This window comes from Elephas maximus, chromosome 7 (assembly GCF_024166365.1).
Source record: "Elephas maximus indicus isolate mEleMax1 chromosome 7, mEleMax1 primary haplotype, whole genome shotgun sequence".
Lineage (NCBI taxonomy): Eukaryota > Metazoa > Chordata > Mammalia > Proboscidea > Elephantidae > Elephas > Elephas maximus.
In genome coordinates this window covers 57,430,920-57,449,571 of record NC_064825.1, presented here as the reverse complement: position 1 = coordinate 57,449,571, position 18,652 = coordinate 57,430,920, and the positions used below count along the sequence as shown (strand labels likewise).

Genomic DNA, 18,652 nt, shown 5'->3' with positions numbered 1-18,652 from the left:
TTACTGAATATCTTTCTCTACCTGCTACTCAGTCCTTTCAACCAAAATATCTTAGATGTCTGTAAGTATTGCTATAATGTAACTTAACATGTATGTCTTCAGGGTTAGAAAGTTGGGTTATAAGAACAGAGACATCAGTATAGATTACTCGACAAAAAGAAAACTAAAGCCCTCACAACTGGACCAATAGGCAACATCATGATAAATGTAGAAAAGATAGAAGTTGTGAAAGATTGCATTCTATTTGGATCCACAATCAACACCCATGGAAGCAACAGTCAAGAAATTAAATGGCACATTGAATTGGGCGAATCTGCTGCAAGAGACCTTTTAAAGTGTTAAAAAGCAAAGATGTCACCTTGAAGACTAAGGTGTGCCTGACTCAAGCGAAGGTGTTTTCAGTTGCCTTGTATGCATGGGAAAGCTGGGCATTGGGTAAAGAAGACGGAAGAAGGATTGACATCTTTGAATTATGTTGTTGGCAAAGAATATTGAATAGACCATGGACTGCCAGGAGAATCAGGCTCTGGTGGCACAGGGGCTGCTAACTAAAAGTCAGCAGATCAAATTCATCAGCTATTCCTTGGGACAGTTTTACTGTGTCCCATAAGGTCTCTATGAGTCAGAATTGACTCGATGGCAACTGGTTTGGGTTGAATTTTTGATCAAAAGCATGAAGAAATCTTTCTTGGAAAAAGTACAGCCAGAATCCTCCTGAGAAGTGAAGGTGGTGAGATTTTCTCTTACATATTTGGACATGTTATCAGGAGGCACCAGTCCCTGGAGAAGAACATCATGCTTGGCAGAGTCGAAGGTCAGAGAAAAAGAGGAAGACCCTCCAGGGGATGGATTGATACAGTGGCTGCAACAGCACGCTCAAACAGCAATGATTGTGATAATGGCACAGGACTGGGAAGTGTTCCATATTGTTGTGCATAGTGTCTCTGTGAGTTGGAACTGACTTGATGGCACCTAACAAGATCAACAGAAATATTTATTTTGCATTTACTGTGATATGTAGGCATTCTATAGTTATTGTAACTTATTTTTCATATAAGGCCATTAAGACAATCAAATGTTTAATGTGCATCTATTCCATTAACCTGTTAACTGTAAGAGCTCAAGGATGCTGTTTACTAGAACATTCACTGCATTTAGCACAAAGCCATGAGGTTTTAATAAGGAAGAAATGTCAGTTCACATAGAAAAAGACAAATATGATTGTTCTTAGATAGAGTTTACAACTGAACAGAGCCACTTCAAGATTTCTATCTCCTATTCTCTGGAGGCAAATGCACATGCTTATTTTAAGCACAAGACTGTAAACTTCATAAAACTTAGTAATAAAAACAGTTCAGAAAGATAGAATGAACTGACCTGTTCACAGCAGAGACAAAAAAAAAAAAAAAGAGTTCAAATACCACTTAGGGGTTACCTGAACAACTAGGATTTTTTAATTCATTTACCCATACAAAATGTTACAATGTCAACTTCAATTTAAGTAGAGATGATATAACAGAAGGAGAGCTTATTTTTTTTCTCACATGACCATGAGGTTTGGATCCTTCATCCTCAATCTAGTATCTCCTTTAAGTAGGTGCCCAGTATCATTTGTTGATTGAGTGAATGAATGATATGAATGATCTATCCAAAATGAAAGTACTGACTTCTTTCCTTCACTATGTTCCCAGTAGAAAGGGGTGAACAACAAGCACTAGAGAGCCAATGCTGGAGAAAATAGGAAAGAAATCAAGACCAAAGTACAACACGAACAAAGTGTAATAAGTTTTTTGTGAGATTTAGTCAGACTTTTGGGGAAGTTTTAGCAGAGGACCCTAACCAGGAAAATGGGGAACAAGAAAATAGTAGAATTATAGTACTGGGGTAAGAAATTTATCTGTAAAAGGCGACATAAGCTGGGTACAATTCTATATAGATTTTCTGTAATTTCTTTTTTTTTTTTAATTACATGGCAAAAATAATTCATTGTGTACAGTTGTGTCATCCATCATTATAGCCTCTGTTAGTTGGAGCTGAGATGTGCTGTAAGGGTAAAGTATCACCAGATTTTGAAGAATTAATAAAAAACAGAACGTAAAATATATCATCAAAAATTTTATACTGATCATATTCTAAATTGATAAAATTTTGGATATAGTGATTAAATAAAATACATTATTAAATTAATTTTACCTTCTCCCTGTTTATTCTCCTTAATGTGGCTACCAGAAATTTTTAAAAAATTACTTATGTAACTTAAATTATATTTCTACTAGATAATGCTAGTCTAGGGACAGCTTTTTAATTTATTTTTTATTATAAAAATATAGGTAGCATGTTTGCAAATTCAATACCTTCACGTGTATAATTCAGTGACATCACTTACATCAATCATGTTATGCAACTATTACCAATATCCATTGTCAAATTTTCCATCTCCATAAACAGACACTGCTACTTAAACAAGGTTTTTCTTTTTCCCTCCCCGCTCCTGCCCCTGGTAACCACTATTGACCTTTGATCTCTATACATTTGCCTATTCTAGGTATTTCATACAAGTGAGATTATACAATATTTAGAGACAGCTTTCTTTTCTTCTTCTCGGGGATCCACCATGTGTTCAAGCATCAGTTCTGCCCCTTTTCTACTGACTGGCTTCCCAGGTTTGGAAATTTTTCATCCTTATACTTCATACATGTCTCCATACTCCTTACCATTCTCTACCTTATCAGAGAAGACCAAGCTCTTCATGAGCCCATGCACTACTTTCTGGCTATATTGGCAGCCATAGACTTTGGATTAACTTTGACAACAATATCCACTCTGCTTGGTGTTTGTGGCTGGATGACAGAGAATGAGCCATGGGGCTTGTTTCTTCCGGACCTACTTCATCTGCTCACTTTTTTTTGTTTGTTTGTTAAGTCCAGAGCCTTGCTCTTCATGGCCTGTGATGATTTTATTACTATCTTCTGAGATACACTTTCATTCTCACTAATGCTAAGGTGGTGAAAATATGCTTGGTGTCTCTGAAGAAGGAATTTATACTCATTGTGCCCTCCCCGGATTCCACATCTGCTGATCTCACGTACCTTCCCATACCGTCTGCCTGAACCAGGGTGTGATCAAACTGGCCTGTGTTGGCATCACCTCCAATAGGTTCTATCCTATAGTCCTAATCTCATTAACTGGCTTCTTGGACTCTGTGCTTATCCTTATCTCTTACATCCTAATCCTGAAAACTCTCATGAGAATTACATTAGATAACGGGCAGGCCAAGGCCCTGAATACCTGTGTCTCCCATATTAGCTGTGTTGGTTTTCTATGTCATTGTGACTGGGCTGACTGTCATACATCAATTTGGGAAATACGTGTCACATATAGTTCATATTATCATGAGCTATGTCTACTTCCTTTTCCCCCATTTATGAATCCAATACTTTGTAGTTTAAGACCAAGCAGATCCAGAATAATATCAACCACTTCCTCTCTTTTCATAGAATTTGAGCCAGATTGATGACTTTCGGAATTTCTGCAATATGAGATGTGTTTCTTGGGAGGATGAAATATTCAATGCCAATGTCATTCAGAATGACAAGGAATGATGTTCATGTCATCTAAGAGACACAGAGCCATTGCTCTAATTCTCAGATTATCCCCACTCTCCATCTCGGGAGTTTATTTTTTCTATTGCTTTGTTTCTGGTAGACTGTGTGCTTTATTCTTTCATTTTCTACTCTGAAAATATCATTTGTCTCTATAGCTACCTGAGGATAATAATACTTGAAATGGTTGTAGAGTCGATAGAAACAGAAGAGGATGAGACAGTTTGATAGAATTCCCCAGCACTGTGTGGACACCAGTTCAATACTTTCCTTTGTGACTGACAGTGTTTCAGAGGTGATGAAGGGTGTTAGATAATCCCAATGGTACTGCATGACCCTAGGGTGGATCAGAAGTAGGTGAGAATGAGATATTTAGACTAGGAAAGCCCTTGCTTCCAAAAAAAAAAAAAAAAAAAAGACCAAATAAGAACACAGATTCCAGCAAAGGCCAATGTGGCTAGATTGTTAGTTAGAAGTGTGTTAGTTGATGAGATCCAGTATCTGCCATCTGATGGGATGAGGGCTCCAAATCATCTATAATGAAATTAAGTTCCATTCCTTGCACATCTGAGTTTGTGTTCTGTGTTCTTTAATTTATAGCCTCTACACATGCTTAATGCTTAATGAAAAAGTGTTACCAGTCCACAAGGAATTCACATGATACATAGGCAGAGGAAACATTTTAGACTTAGTCTGGATGGAGGGTAATAGTAAGATAAACTGTCTTCAGGAAATACTATAATTGTAATATCTTGAAACAAATAAGATATTTAAGGAAATTCCAGGTATGGCTTCCCATGCATTTTATTTCTTGCAGGGGTCAACATGATTGGAATCTGTACATCGGCCACACTGAAAGATAAACTATGGTTTAGCAGCACATCAGGAAGTAAGCAGGGTTAGGGATAATGATGCACTTTAAGCAAAATTATGGAAAGCGTTTTGGCATATAAAATGCTAGTGTATTCAGTCAACTATTAGTTCATGACTTTATTTCTTTATTTTTGTGGAGGGGTTGCATGCTCCCTATGTGTTATCAGGATTCCTAAAATGCTTTTCTATAACTAATAGATTATTGTTCCAGGAAATTTATCCCTCCATTGAAAATGATTATTTAAAAAAATAAACATTGAAAACCACTGATTTAAATCTTCCATTGTTGTTTGCTCTCATTCTTAAATTACTCAGATTTTTATCTCAATTTAATTAATTTTTTTAAGAAGGAAGAGAATGAGCAAAACAATCAACATGTACAACACACTCACTTAGAAATAAAGCACAGATTACGTGACAGAAAGAAGCCGTGGTAGCACAGTGGTTAAGTGCTCAGTGCTAAAGCAGAAAGTGGGTGGTTTGAATTCACCAGCTGCTCCTCAGAAGAAAGATGAGGCATTCTGTATCTGTAAAGATTACAGCCTTGGAAACCCTATCAGGACAGTTCTACTTGATCCTATAGGATTGCTATGAGAGTTGACTTGAAGGCAACAGGTTTGGCTTTTTATGTAACAGGAACCTAAAAGTAAGATAATAAAAAGATATATTTAAAACAATCATAAATGAAAATGAAATAGGGAAGTTTAACATAATAATTGTCTCTAATATGGTAATATCTGAAAATGAATTCAATGGAAAACTATGGACTAGATAAGTTAATTCAATATTTATAGAATACGTAAAGAAGATGAAACAAGAATGACATTATTTTATTATTATCAAAATGTAAAGTTGAAACCTCTGAGAAAAGTGTGAAGATATTAATAGAAATGTAATTATCCATCAGTGCTCTCATATCACCTCCTTATGTGCTCTAACTTTTACAATATACATTTGTAAAATGATAAGTGAAGAAGAAATTGAAATTACCAGTGATTTCACTCTAGTTGAAACGACAATCAACTCCCATGGAAGCAACAGTTAAGAAATCAAATGACATATTGTACTGAGTAAATCTGCTGCAAAAACCTGTTTAAACTCTTTAAAAGTAAAGGTGTCACTTTGACAAGTAAGGTGCACCTGATCTAAGCCATGGTCTTTTCAATTGTCTCATATGCATATAAAAGCTGGACAATGGAAAAGAAATGTAAAAGAAGCATCGATGCATTCGGTTTGTGGTGTTAGTGAAGAATATTAAATACACAATGGACTACCAGAACAACAAACAAATCAATCTTAGAAGAAATACAACAAGAATGCTGTTTAGTGGGGAGAATGGAGAAACCTCAACTTTATTACTTTGAGCACATCCTCAGGGAAAACCAATTGTTAGAAAAGGACATCATGTTCGGTAAAGTAGAGGGTCACTGAAAAGGGGGGAAACTCTTAATGAGATGGATTGATACAACAGCCACAACAAAGACTCAAACATACCAATGATCATGAAGATGGCACAGGACCGGACAATATTTTATACTGTTCAGCATAAGATCACCATGAGTGGGAACTGACTCAACAGCAACTAAAAACAACAATAATAACTTTTACCCTGGCCTTCCTATTGTTATTGTTAGGTGTTGCCAAGTTGGTTCCAACTCATAGCAATCCAATGTACAATGGAACGTCCTGTGCCAACCTCACAATCGTTGTCATGCTTGAGACCACTGCTGTTGTCACTGTGTCAGTCTATCTTGTTGAAGACCCTTCCATTCGATTCATCCTAGGTAACATAAACTATATGCAATGACACAAAAAAGACTTCTGTTACATCTTAAAAAGCTAAAACTGAAAACTGTAGTAATTTTTGTATCTTTGGATGCAGTAACTTTACTTCTGCTAAATTTTCTTCAGGGAATACATAAAACTTACAAAGAAAAATAACACAGTATGGTGAAAAGATTGTAACTTTGAAGAGAAAAGCAGTTCTACTCCTCCTTCATTCATTTATAATCGTTGTGACCTTGAACAAGTCAATCACTGAGCCTCAGTAATCTCATCGATCAATTAAAAATAACCAAATGCACCTTGTAAGAGTTCTTCTTGTGAAGATTTGAAAGAGTATATATTGCTAAAAACTAAATCCATTAAACCAAACCCATTACTGCCAAGTCCATTCTGACTTACAATAACCCTATAACACAGAGTAGAACTGCCCCATAGGGTTTACAAGGCTCTAATCAACATAAAGAAAACAAAAATCCTCACAACAGCATCATGATGATAACTGTTGTCAAGGATTTCATTTTACTTGAATCTACAATCAATGCCCGTGGAAGCAGCAAAAAGAAATTAAGCTATGTATTGCATTGGGAAAATGTGGTGCAGAAGACCTCTTTAAACTATTAAAAAGCAAAAATGTCACTTTAAAGACTAAGGTGTGCCTGACTCAAGCCATGGTGTTTTCACTTGCCTCATATGCATGTGAAAGCTGAGCAATGAATAAGGAAGACAGTAATTCGAATTATGAAATTGATGAAGAATATTGAATATACCATGAACTGCCAGAAGAATGAACAAGTCTGTCTTTCAAGAGGTACAACAAGAATGCTCTTTAGAAGCAAGGGTGACGATACTTTGTCTCACCTACTTTGGACATGTTACCAGGGGAGACCAATCCTTGGAGAAAGACATCATGCTTGGTACAGTACAGGATCAGCAAAAAAGAGGAAGGCTCTCAAAGAGCTGTTTGACACAACGGGTACAACAATGGACTCGAGCATGACAATGATTGCGAGGATGGTGTAGAACTTGGCAGTATTTCATTCTGTTGTACATAGGGTCGCTATGAGCTGGAACTGACTGGATGGCACCTACCAAAAACTAACATCCACAATCTTTATGGAAGCAGATTGCTACATCTTTCTCCTTTGAAGTGGTTAGTAGGTTCCAACCACTGATCTTTCAGTTAGCTCAACACTTAACCACTGTCCCTCCAGGGCTCCTTTGCTATAAAGTAGAAGTGGTAATTCAATATTTATAAATGTGTTCTACAGATGTGAATACTTTCATGTTATTATATTAACACCGTTATCATTGACAAAGACAAACACCTGAATATCTTGATCTTTCAACACTTAAATACTTAGGGGGAAGAGTATTCAGCAAATGGGAAATCATCAAATATATTATGAATCTTTCATTGGATTAAATACACACAAATAAGAATAATACTATGAAGAATTTTATATAATCTTTGAAAATAATCATATTCCTTCCAATTTTCCCCCTCAGTTGCTCCCAGTTTTTCTGTAACATTGTGATCTCAAATCTGTTGACACTTATATTTCTGATTCACTCCTCTTTTTATTTATCTTCAGATCTTAGCTGGATTGTATTGTTTAGTTTTTAGAGAACCTCATGCCAATATCTTATATGCCTTTGCCCATTTTCAGTCCATTCTAGACATTTCACTCTTCTATATCCTCTGAGAAAAAAAAAAAAAAACAGAAAACAAAGCAAACAAACCTATCTTTTATTGAGCTCTTAATATTTGCTAGACCTTGTAACCTTGTGCTTAACAGCTATATAAATTAATCTAATCTTTAATATAATTTTTACCCATTGCCCTGGTTTCCCAGTGATTAAGAGCTCGGCTGCTAACCAAGAGATCAGCAGTTTGAATCCACCAGGCACTCCTTGGAAACCCTATGGGACAGTTCTACCTCGTCCTAAAGGGTCACTATGAGTCAGAATCGACTTGAAGGCAACAGGTTTTATAATTCTTAGGAGTATTTATTTAATTTTCACTACAATCCTCTCAAGGACTCATCATCCCCATTTTACAGATGAAAAAGCTAAAGCGCTAAGCGCGTAAAGACACAGAACCTATAAGAAGCAGGGTTGGGATTCGCACTCAGGCAGTCTGGCTCCAGGCCCCATGCTCTTAACAACTAGTTCTAGTAATTTGCAATGAATATTCTAATCTAATTTTACTATTTTTTTAATCTAGTCTACTCTGATTGCCAATCATTCTTAAATCTCTTCCTCTCATACTTGTTCTCTAAACTCAAGGCTTACATATATAACTGCTCAGAGAAATCTCTACCTGGATATTTACAGACACTGAATGTCCCAAATTTAATTGATTTTCCTTTCTCTTATCCAAATTCAGCATATATATAAGCTTATCCAAATTCAGCATATAAATCCAAAATAAGCCCGTAAAACAGTGCTTAGCGCAAAGTCAATCAACAATTAACTTTTGACTCATGAATAAAGCCACTTTCTTGCCATAATCCCTGTTAATAAATAGAAACTCCCCCCCACTCAGCTAAAATCAGAAATGCTGATGTCATCTTCCATTTTTCTGTCTCCTTAAACTACCATATTCAATTAACCACTAAGATCTCTTCTTTATAAATTATAGGATCTTTTTATCCCATCCATTTCTATTCAACACTGCTGAAAACACCTAGCCTCATCTACACCAACACTATTTCTCACTTGGATTACTGCAATTGCATCTTATTACTCTTCTCACTCACTCTTCCTTCTTTCCTAATACTTTAGCCATAGTAAACTTTTAAGACCCTCAATGAGATGGATTGACAAAACAGCTAAGACATAGCAACGACTGTGAGGATGGCACAGGACCCGGCAGTGTTTCATTCTGTTGTACAAGGCTAAGTGAAAAAGTATCACTACCAGAGTTCTAGTTCATACCTGCCCAGGCTTATTCCAAACAAAATGTGTTTAAACATGTCTCTGTGATCAGCGGATGGCTGCAGACAAGTTCTCTCAGGAATACACTTGTCTTAGTCTCCTTGGGGTGCCTTCCAAAAAAAAAACAAAGGCCACTCTTCATGCCATGGAAAAAAAAAAGATTTTGAGTTCAGGGCTAATGTCAAATTTTCAACAAAACTCAAGTGGACACCTTCCCAAGTCATTGAAGCTTTGCAACAAGTTTATGAGATTGCTGCCTCACATAAAACAACAGTTTTCAGAAGGATCAGGCATTTTAAGGAAGGTCAGAAAGACTTCAAAGATGAGGTAAGAGAGGGAAGACTGCTCAGAAGATTTTGATATTTCTAAAGGGTAATTCTGATAGGTTTTCTTGAAGGACACTTTATTATGATGAAGTTTAAGAAAATGGAAAACTGCATTAGTGAGAAAAAGGCCAAGAGAGTTGTGCTGAAGATTTTTTTTTTTCCCCCACGATGACAGTGTACCAGTTTATTCTTTGAGGGTAGCAAGGGCTGTTCTATGAGAATATCATTGAGAAATGTTACCGTACCCACCCTACAGCCCTGATCTTGCCCCTTAGACTTCTTTTTGTTCCCCGAACTGAAAGAACATTTAAAAGGAATGCTATTTGTGTCCCTCAAGGTTGCCAAAATTGCCATTTTGACATGATGTAAATCAAAGAGCATGTATTTCTTCTGGGAAGGGTTAGACAGAAGGAAACAATGCCTTACTGTATAGACCTAGATGGAGGATTTGTTGAGAAACAATAGCTTCACATTTTGATATTTTTGATCAACAAAAGTTCCTATGATTTTGTGGTGATACTTTTGTACTTACCCTTGTACACAGGACGGCTATGGGTCAGAACCCAGTTCATGGCATCTAACAACAACAAACTTTTAACGATGATTTTCTAATCATGATGCCCATTACTTCACACTCATTGTTCTCAGAATAAAGGCAAAATTCCTTCCATGATTTGTAAGACATTACATAATTAGAACCTGCTACCACACATTCATTTTGTGTCAAAATTTTCCTCATGTTTTGTTGTTGTAGCTATGATAAAAATATTTATGTTTGAATTCACCGTCTTTTCTCATACCCCTGTTCAAGTTTTCCCTCTGTGTGGAACTACTACTAACCCCACCTACAACCACCTTGCTCTTTTCATTGGTCAATTCTGCTCTTAAATGTCACTTCCTCTGAAAGTTTCCCTTATCTCAGAGATATCTTCTATGTGCTCTCCTTAGCAGGCTACCATTCATGTAGTGATGATAGTGCTGTGGAAATTTATAGTAAACATTTCCTTTCTGATTCCTACTAGAGCTTTACGTTCTGTGAATAAAAAGACCCATCTCACTCACCCTAAATATGGAATATAATGAGCAACAATTTGAACATAAACAAAGTGATTTTAAGACAAGAAATGGAATGGTTTCATTCACATGATTGTTAACAGACCATTTGAAGTTCCTCTGGATCACAACTGATTTACTCACAGAAACAGGACAGACAAATATGCAATTGGAATCCATAAGCTCTAGAAAAAAACAAAGTTAATAAGACCCATGAAAGCATTGACCTTTGAAACAGACAATAGAAATACTTTGACATATTTCCTAATCCTTGATCTAAGAATTCTGGTGGTCACATAACCAAGCCTTTGCATCCTGTATCAACTGATATTTGTTTCCACTTTTCCTGTCCCATCCCTGGGGAAATACCTGAAAAGCCTGAGGACATTGGTTGAGTTGCCAAGCTCTGCTCTGAGAGAGGAGAGAGGGAGTGGAGCTCAAAGAGTCCTTGAGTGGCTAGAAAGTTGAAACTCTGGGGAGGTGATTTCAACATCCTCAGCTCTCTAGGGGGTCCTCTTGAACAGGTTTTGAGATGGAAGCATCTGGATTGAGTGCCCAAATAAGACAAGAACAGGTTCCCATTCTAGCAACAAGACTATGGTTTCGGTGAGAGCCGGAGCAGAAGTATGGAATGATACCTCTCCCTTCTCATTTCTGATCCTGACAACGAAAGAAGATAGAACAATTTTATAGTAGCCTGCAGAGAGAGACATATTTCAGCTAAGGCTGACAAAATCTAGAGTTGAGACTTTCCTTCTTTTCAATAGATGTATTCAAGGCACTGTGTTTCATTTGGATTTCTAATCTTGGATTCTTGAGTGTGTATATATATATATGCATATATATATATATAAAGAGATAACTGTGAATGCCATGAATTAAATGTGACTTTGTGTGTTCTTGTCCATTTATCTGGACAGAGGCTTATTTACAGATTTTATTAGATGCAAATAACAAATCTTGAAATAGAATCTTTTTTCCTTTTTTCTTTAAAGGATTGTTTTCTTGGAAAGGGGATGGGTTATTGTCAACAGGGTTCAGTATGAAAAAACCTGAGGCCCTGTCAGTGGGCATCGCCGTGGCATTTTTCCATCCTTCTATTTTAGGATGAACAGAGCATATGTAGAAAGTAAATATTCATTTGTTGTTTTGGACTTCATGTTGAATTCACTATTTCCTCTTGAGTCCCAGGTACATTTTCTATTCTTTCTTTTCTCACCCACCCAGTTTCTCTCTGTCCCTTCTCCTTTTCTCATAACCATTTGGAGCCAAGTTATTCTCTCAGACTGAGTACGTTGAGCTGTTTCCATGGAGGCATGTGGGGGTGGGGAGCCAGATTGGGGACATTGGTACATCATTTAGGAATCCTATTTACCTCGAAAAAAATGCCATCATCTGAAAATCAGCTTGATGAAACATCTAGAAAGAGTCCAGAAATAGGGCTCAGCTCTGTGCTTTTCATATTTGAAAATCATGGACCTTGTTGAGACCTCCATAAAAATTCAGGGTGGTCACTGAGCCCAATTATAAACTGCTGGTCAACAATTTGAGCTTCTGCAGGACAGAGGCTGGGCTTATTAATTGCTTCTTCCAGCAAGCAATACACAGGCAGCCATGTAGCATCTGCTCCATAATTCTGTGCTGAGTCAAAAGAATCATATTTCGATTAGCCCTAATGATATGGAAGAATGGTGGTTTTATAGGTGTCTCATGTATAAGGCACCCTCTCATACTGACAAGCCAGGACTTGAGGAAGTCACTAAAGAAGGTAAATTAAATAAATAAATAAATAAATAAATAAATAAATAAATAAATAAATAAATAAATAAATAAATAAATAAATAAATAAATAAATAAATAAATAAATAAATAAAGGTACATGTTCTAAATTGGAATCTACTATCAATTTCAGAATCATACCTTTCCTATACCCGTATAGACAAGCTAGTTCTTATACTTCTGAAGTAATTTTATTAATAGTTGTGAATAAAGCCATATATAATCATGCTCTTTTTACGGAATTTTTACTATGTAAGGTTTTAAGGTAGGCTAGGTAAGGATGTATGCAGTGTAATCCTAACCCTGAGGAAAACAGCTGGTACCTCTATCTTGTGCTCCTAGAAGTCCACACACCTACTCTGGATAAATATCGGAGTCCTCTCTTAGTTCTGGACAAGTTTCTCCTTGTGCTTTTCCTTTATTACGAAAGGGTAAAGGACATGGCCAGCTTTTCATGTCCTTAGAGCTTCCGTAACATACTCTAAGTCTATTTTCTGATCCAAGCCTGGCTGTGTAAGGAAAGGTAGCTTTGCTGTATCTCAAAGGTCTTCTGTTAATGAAAATAGTAAATGAACATTCCCGTTTTGTCTTAACATTATATTACCTATTTCTGAGGAGACCCAATTAATTTCAGAGAGAAGCTGATAAAAGTTTTTAGTTTTACAAAGTCTCTTTAATCTGGAAATCTAGTTAATCATTTAGAAATTATTTTCTTAAATGAATTCAGGGCTTTATATCTTTCTATTAGTTTTATCCTCAGGATGTCATTGTTGTTCGTTGTCATTGTTATTAGTTTTCTTTGAGTGGATGCCGACTCATGGCAAACTCTCAGGATGCATACCATCAATTCTCTACCTCTCTGAGATGTCTTTCTCTTCCTCTTATAGGTCGCTTTCTGATGTTTTTGAACCTAAATGAGTTTTTGGAAGTAGAACGACACTTGCAAAATAATCATAATTTAAATCTCCTTTTGACTTAAACGTCCTTCAGTTTCAGGGGACTCCCAGGATTGGTGATTTTGATCTCAGTGAACACCAGCCTCATACAGATGTACCTCAGAGTATTTCCTCATGCAAAAGAGTATACGTAACTTATTATGTTTGAAAGTTACAGCAATCTTAGGAAGAATGGAAGCATTCCACTGCTTAGAATGCCTGCCTTCATGTTTCTGAATTTACGGTGAAATATGACTGCAAAAGTAAGTAACAGGATTTTTTATTTTGGATTGGGGCACCCAACGAAATGAAAATAGTGGAGAGAACTGACATTCTTAGGCTGTAGGGACGTTGGAATGTGACCAATCACGTACCTGCAATAACTCATCAGGAGTTAAGTGTTGGAAGAAAAAAGAGAGAAAGAGAGATTAGTGGAGACATAGAGGAAGAACCTGTGCATTTAATTATGCCAAATTATTTTGAAAAAGGCAAGATACAGAAAGAGAATCAGCAGTTGCTGAAAGAGGAATTAAAAAAAAAAAATTCTATGAGTAGATTAAAGTGTTAAAAAGCAAAGATATCACTTTGAAGACTAAGGTGCACCTGACCCAAGCCATGGTATTTTCAATCGCCTCACATGCATGCTAAAGTTGGACAATGATTAAGAAAGACAGAAGAAAAATTAATGCCTTTGAAATATGGTGTTGGTGAAGAACACTGAATATACCATGGACTGCCAAAAGAATGAACAAATCTGTCTTGGAAGAAGTACAGCCAGAATACTCCTTAGAAGCAGGGATGGTGAGACCACATCTCACATACTTTGGACATGTTATCGGTAGGGATCAGTTCCTGGAGAAGGACACCATGCTTGGAAAGTAAGGGGTCAGTGAAAAAGAGGAAGACCTTCAATGAGGTGGACTGACACAGTGGCTGCAAAATGGACTCAAGCATAACAACAACTGTGACGATGGCCCAGGACTGGGCAGTGTTTCGTTGTCTTGTACATAGGGTTGTTTTGAGTCAGAACCGACTTGATGGCACCTAACAACAACAACATGAGTAAATTTGGGAGAAGGAGGAAATCAACAAAGTGCGGAAATCTAAAAGTACTAGCTTCAGATATGGAACAGACATGAAATGCATAGAACACTATTTCTCAAACATTACTGTGCATATAATCACCTGGGGATTATGTTAAAATGGAAATTTTGATTAAGTAGGCCTGAGGTGGGGCCTGAGGCTGCATGTCTAACAAAATCACTTGCTTATTAGATGTTGCTTGTTTGTGAACACACTTCTGGTAGCTGCTCTAGAAAAGTGGTAAGAGTTCAAGGGGAAGAAAAATTGGAAGTGATGACGATAGTTGTTAAATTTCATAAGAGGCTGGTGTTCAATTTCAAAAAGGAACAAAGAAAACTGAAAATAATGTCTTTATAGTGATTGTGAAATATAAATGAAAATTAAATATGTCAAAAAAAACAAAGATCACAAGAAAGCAGCTAAAGAAGTCTTTGTATTTATTTATCTTTGTTGTTGTTATCACTGTGCTGCAGAATTTTTTTTTAGCATGTACACAATAGTGAGGACTGATATTTTAAGCAAAACTAATTAGGACTATTTTTATTTGTTTGTTTTAATTTGAGAATATTTTAACTACTAACCTAATATTCTCCTCTAATTAAGAAAAAGAAACCAAGATGAACAACCTGCTATTTCTAATCTCTAACACAGCCTACAAATCTCTACTCTTTTTCTGCAGGTGAATAGTTGCAGAATCACACTTATCATATGAATTATCTCTAGATATGAAGAACATGATTGAGGCAGCCATGATGTCTTCGCACTGAAAAAATTGGGCTCCTGGGTCCATTGTTTCCAGAAAGCTATTCTCCACCTGTGGGCCCACACTATGTGGCCCAATATTAGTGCTGCCCCCTTTTTGCTGGCTGGCTTCCCAGGCCTGGAGGCACCTCATCACTGGATCTACACCCATTTCTTTGCAGTCTACTTCTCTGTGCTTCTTGGCAACAGTATCTTCCTTTACCTCATTAAGGATGACTACACTCTCCATGAACCCATGTACTATTTTCTGGCCATGTTGGCAGGCACAGACCTTATGGTATCACTGACCACAATGCCTATAGCCATGGGCGTTTTATGGTTGAATCCCAGGGAGATCAATTATGGGGCATGCTTTCTGCAGGCCTATTTTATTCACTCCCTTTCCTTTGTAGAATCTGGTATCCTGCTTGCCATGGCCTATGACCATTTTATTGCTATCCATAATCCCTGGAGATACACTTCCATTCCCATCAATACTCACCTGGTAAAATTAGGGTTGGGGGTATCCATTATGCCTGTAATCATACGTCTCTTTTCATTTCCATACTGCCACTCTCATATTCTCTTCCATGCTTTCTGTCTTCACCAAGAAATCATGACACTGGCTTGTGCTGATATAACCTTCAATAGACTTTACCCTGTAATTCTGGTCTCTTTAACGGTCTTCCTAGACTCTCTTATCATTGTCTTTTCTTATATCCTAATTCTTAAGATTGTCATGGGCATTGCCTCTGGTGAAGAGAGAGCCAAGGCCATCAATACCTGTATCTCTCACATTGGTTGTGTTCTCATCTTCTTTGTTACTGTGATTGGCCTGTCCTTCATTCACCGGTTTGGGAAGAATGTGTCACATGGCCCACATTATCATGAGCTATGTCTACTTTCTCTCCCCTCCCTTAATGAATCCACTTATCTATAGCATCAAGACAAAGCAAATTCAACATGGCATTCTACATCTTTTGTTTAAACACCGGTTTGAAAATTAAACTTCAATGTGGATAAAATCATCCATGAAAATGGTAGGTATATGAGATTTCTCTGAATAAAGGGCCAAAAAATTTCACTGTGTCTCAAAACCCCTGCTATGGCAGCTTCCACATCTCTAAATGAGACAATGTCATTTATAAAGCTTTTAGAAGAGTATCCTTGAATTCCAAGATTTGCCATTAGCTCAGTTTATGGGTTGACTTAATTCTCTTAATTCTGTGTTTTTCTCTCCAAATGTTAGACAGAAACATTTCCAACATGTCTGAAAGATAAGTGCAGTCTGATATTTTATTTTTTGTATATATATTTTTATTATTAAAAAATACAAAAAAAAACAACTTTTTACTTTGAACTTTTTTTATTTATTATTCATTTTTCTATAATAGTGTTCATACTATTCTATTTGCAGGAGGTCATTAAATATGAACACTTATGTGTCACTTATATTACAAATAATTTCAAAGATTTTTTAAAATTTGTCTTTTTATACACAGAATTTAAAATTTATATATAAATAACTCCACTTATATTTATTTTACCTATCAGGATTCTCAATAGTAAATAAAAAATATCATTATTGACTATGCAAAGACATTCAACCGTGTGGATCATAAAAAATTATCGGTAACACTGCATAGAGTGGGAATTCCAAAACACTTCATTTTCCTCATGAGGAACTTGTACATAGATTAAGAAGCAGTCATTTGAACAGAACAAGGGGATACTGCATGGTTTAAAGTCAGAAAGATGTGTGGGAGGGTTGTATCCTTTCACCGTAAGTATTCAATCTGTATGCTAAGCAAATAATAAGAGAAGCTGGATTATATGAAGAACAAGCATCAGAATTGGAGGAAGACTCATTAACAACCTGTGTTATGCAGATGACACATCCTTGCTTGCTAAAAGTGAAGAGGACTTGAAGCACTTACTGATGAAGTTCAAAGACCACAGCCTTCAGTATGGATTACACCTCAACATAAAGAAAACAAAAATCTTCTCAACTGTACTAATAAGCAACATCATGATAAATGGAGAAAAGATTGAAGTTGTCAAAGATTTCATTCTGTTTGGATCCACAATCAACACCCATGGAAGCAGCAGTCAAGAAATTGGAAGACACATTGCATTGGGCAAATCTGCTGCAAAAAAAAAAAAAAACCTCTAAATTATTCAAAGGCAAAGATGTCACTTTGAGGTCTAAGATGTGCCTGACCCAAGCCATAGTGTTTTCAATCACCTCATATGCATGTGAAAGCTGGACAATAAATAAGGAAGACTGAAGAAGAATTGATGCCTTTGATTTGTCGTGTTGGGGAAGAATATTGAATATACCATGGACTGCCAAAAGAATGAACAAACCTGTTTTGGAAGAAGTACAACCAGAATGCTTCTTAGAAGCAGAGATGGTGAGACTACGTCTCACCTACTTTGGACATGTTATCAGGAGAAATCAGTCCCTGGAGAAGGACATCATCCTTGATAACGTAGAGGATCAGTGAAAAAGAGGAAGACCATCAGGGAGATGGATTGACATGGTGGCTGCAACAATGGGCTCAAGCATAACAACTATTGTGAGGATGGTGCATGACCAGCTAGTGTTTCATTTTGTTTTACTTAGGGTCACTTTGAGTCAGAACCGGCTCAGTGGCATCTAACAATATTAGGACTGGGGCCATATGATAAAGCCCCCCTGCCCAATTGCAGGTTTATTTATACATTTTCTTATTTTTCTTGCTTAATTTATTTATACATATCCTATACGAATCTGTCTTGGAAGAAGTACAGCCAGAATGTTCCTGAGAACCTAGGATGGTGAGACTTCATTGCACATACTTTGGATGTGTTATCAGGAGGGATCGGTCCCTATCAAAGGACATCATGCTTGGTAAAGTAGGGGGTCAGCAAAAAAGAGGAAGACCTTCAAGGAAATGTATTGACACAGTGGGTGCAACAATCAGCTCAAGTATAACAACGATCATGAAGATGGCACAGACCAGGCAGTGTTTCATCTGTTGTACATAAGGTCGCTATGAGTCAGAAGTGACTAGATGGCACCTAACAATAACATGTTATGATAGGTTAGTATTTGGTGGAATATAAGGAATTGAAATCATTCCCCATTGTGCCTACATTGGTGGTACCAAACTAAATGCGTTGCCATCGAGTTGATTCCGACTCATAGTGACCCTATAGGACAGAGTAGAGCTGCCCAATAAGGATTCCAAGGAGTGGCTGGTGGATTTAAACTGCTGACCTTTTGGTTAGGAGCCAAGCTCTTAACCACTGTGCCGCCAGGGCTCCATTTTTGTGGTAGTACCACTAATATTCACTCATTCATTCGGTCAGTGTTTTAGGGCAAAAGATAGGAATGATGCTAAACAAAATTTACCTAACTGGAAAGAAATAGCATAACCTATTCCCTCATATACAGTGGAATTTACTGGGGAACCAAAAATCAAATAAACCCAAATTTGAAATAACTCTTATGATTAATAATCAAACAGAAAGAACATACTGCTTTGAGGCAGTG

At 36.8% G+C, this 18,652-nt stretch overlaps 2 pseudogenes; both read left to right on the top strand.

Annotated features, from left to right (window-relative positions):
- Positions 1-2,614: 2,614 nt before the first annotated feature.
- Positions 2,615-3,504, top strand: LOC126080010 (olfactory receptor 51B5-like; annotated as a pseudogene).
- An 11,698-nt stretch (positions 3,505-15,202) lies between these two features.
- On the top strand, positions 15,203-16,121 carry LOC126079230 (olfactory receptor 51B2-like; annotated as a pseudogene).
- The last annotated feature ends 2,531 nt before the right edge of the window (positions 16,122-18,652 follow it).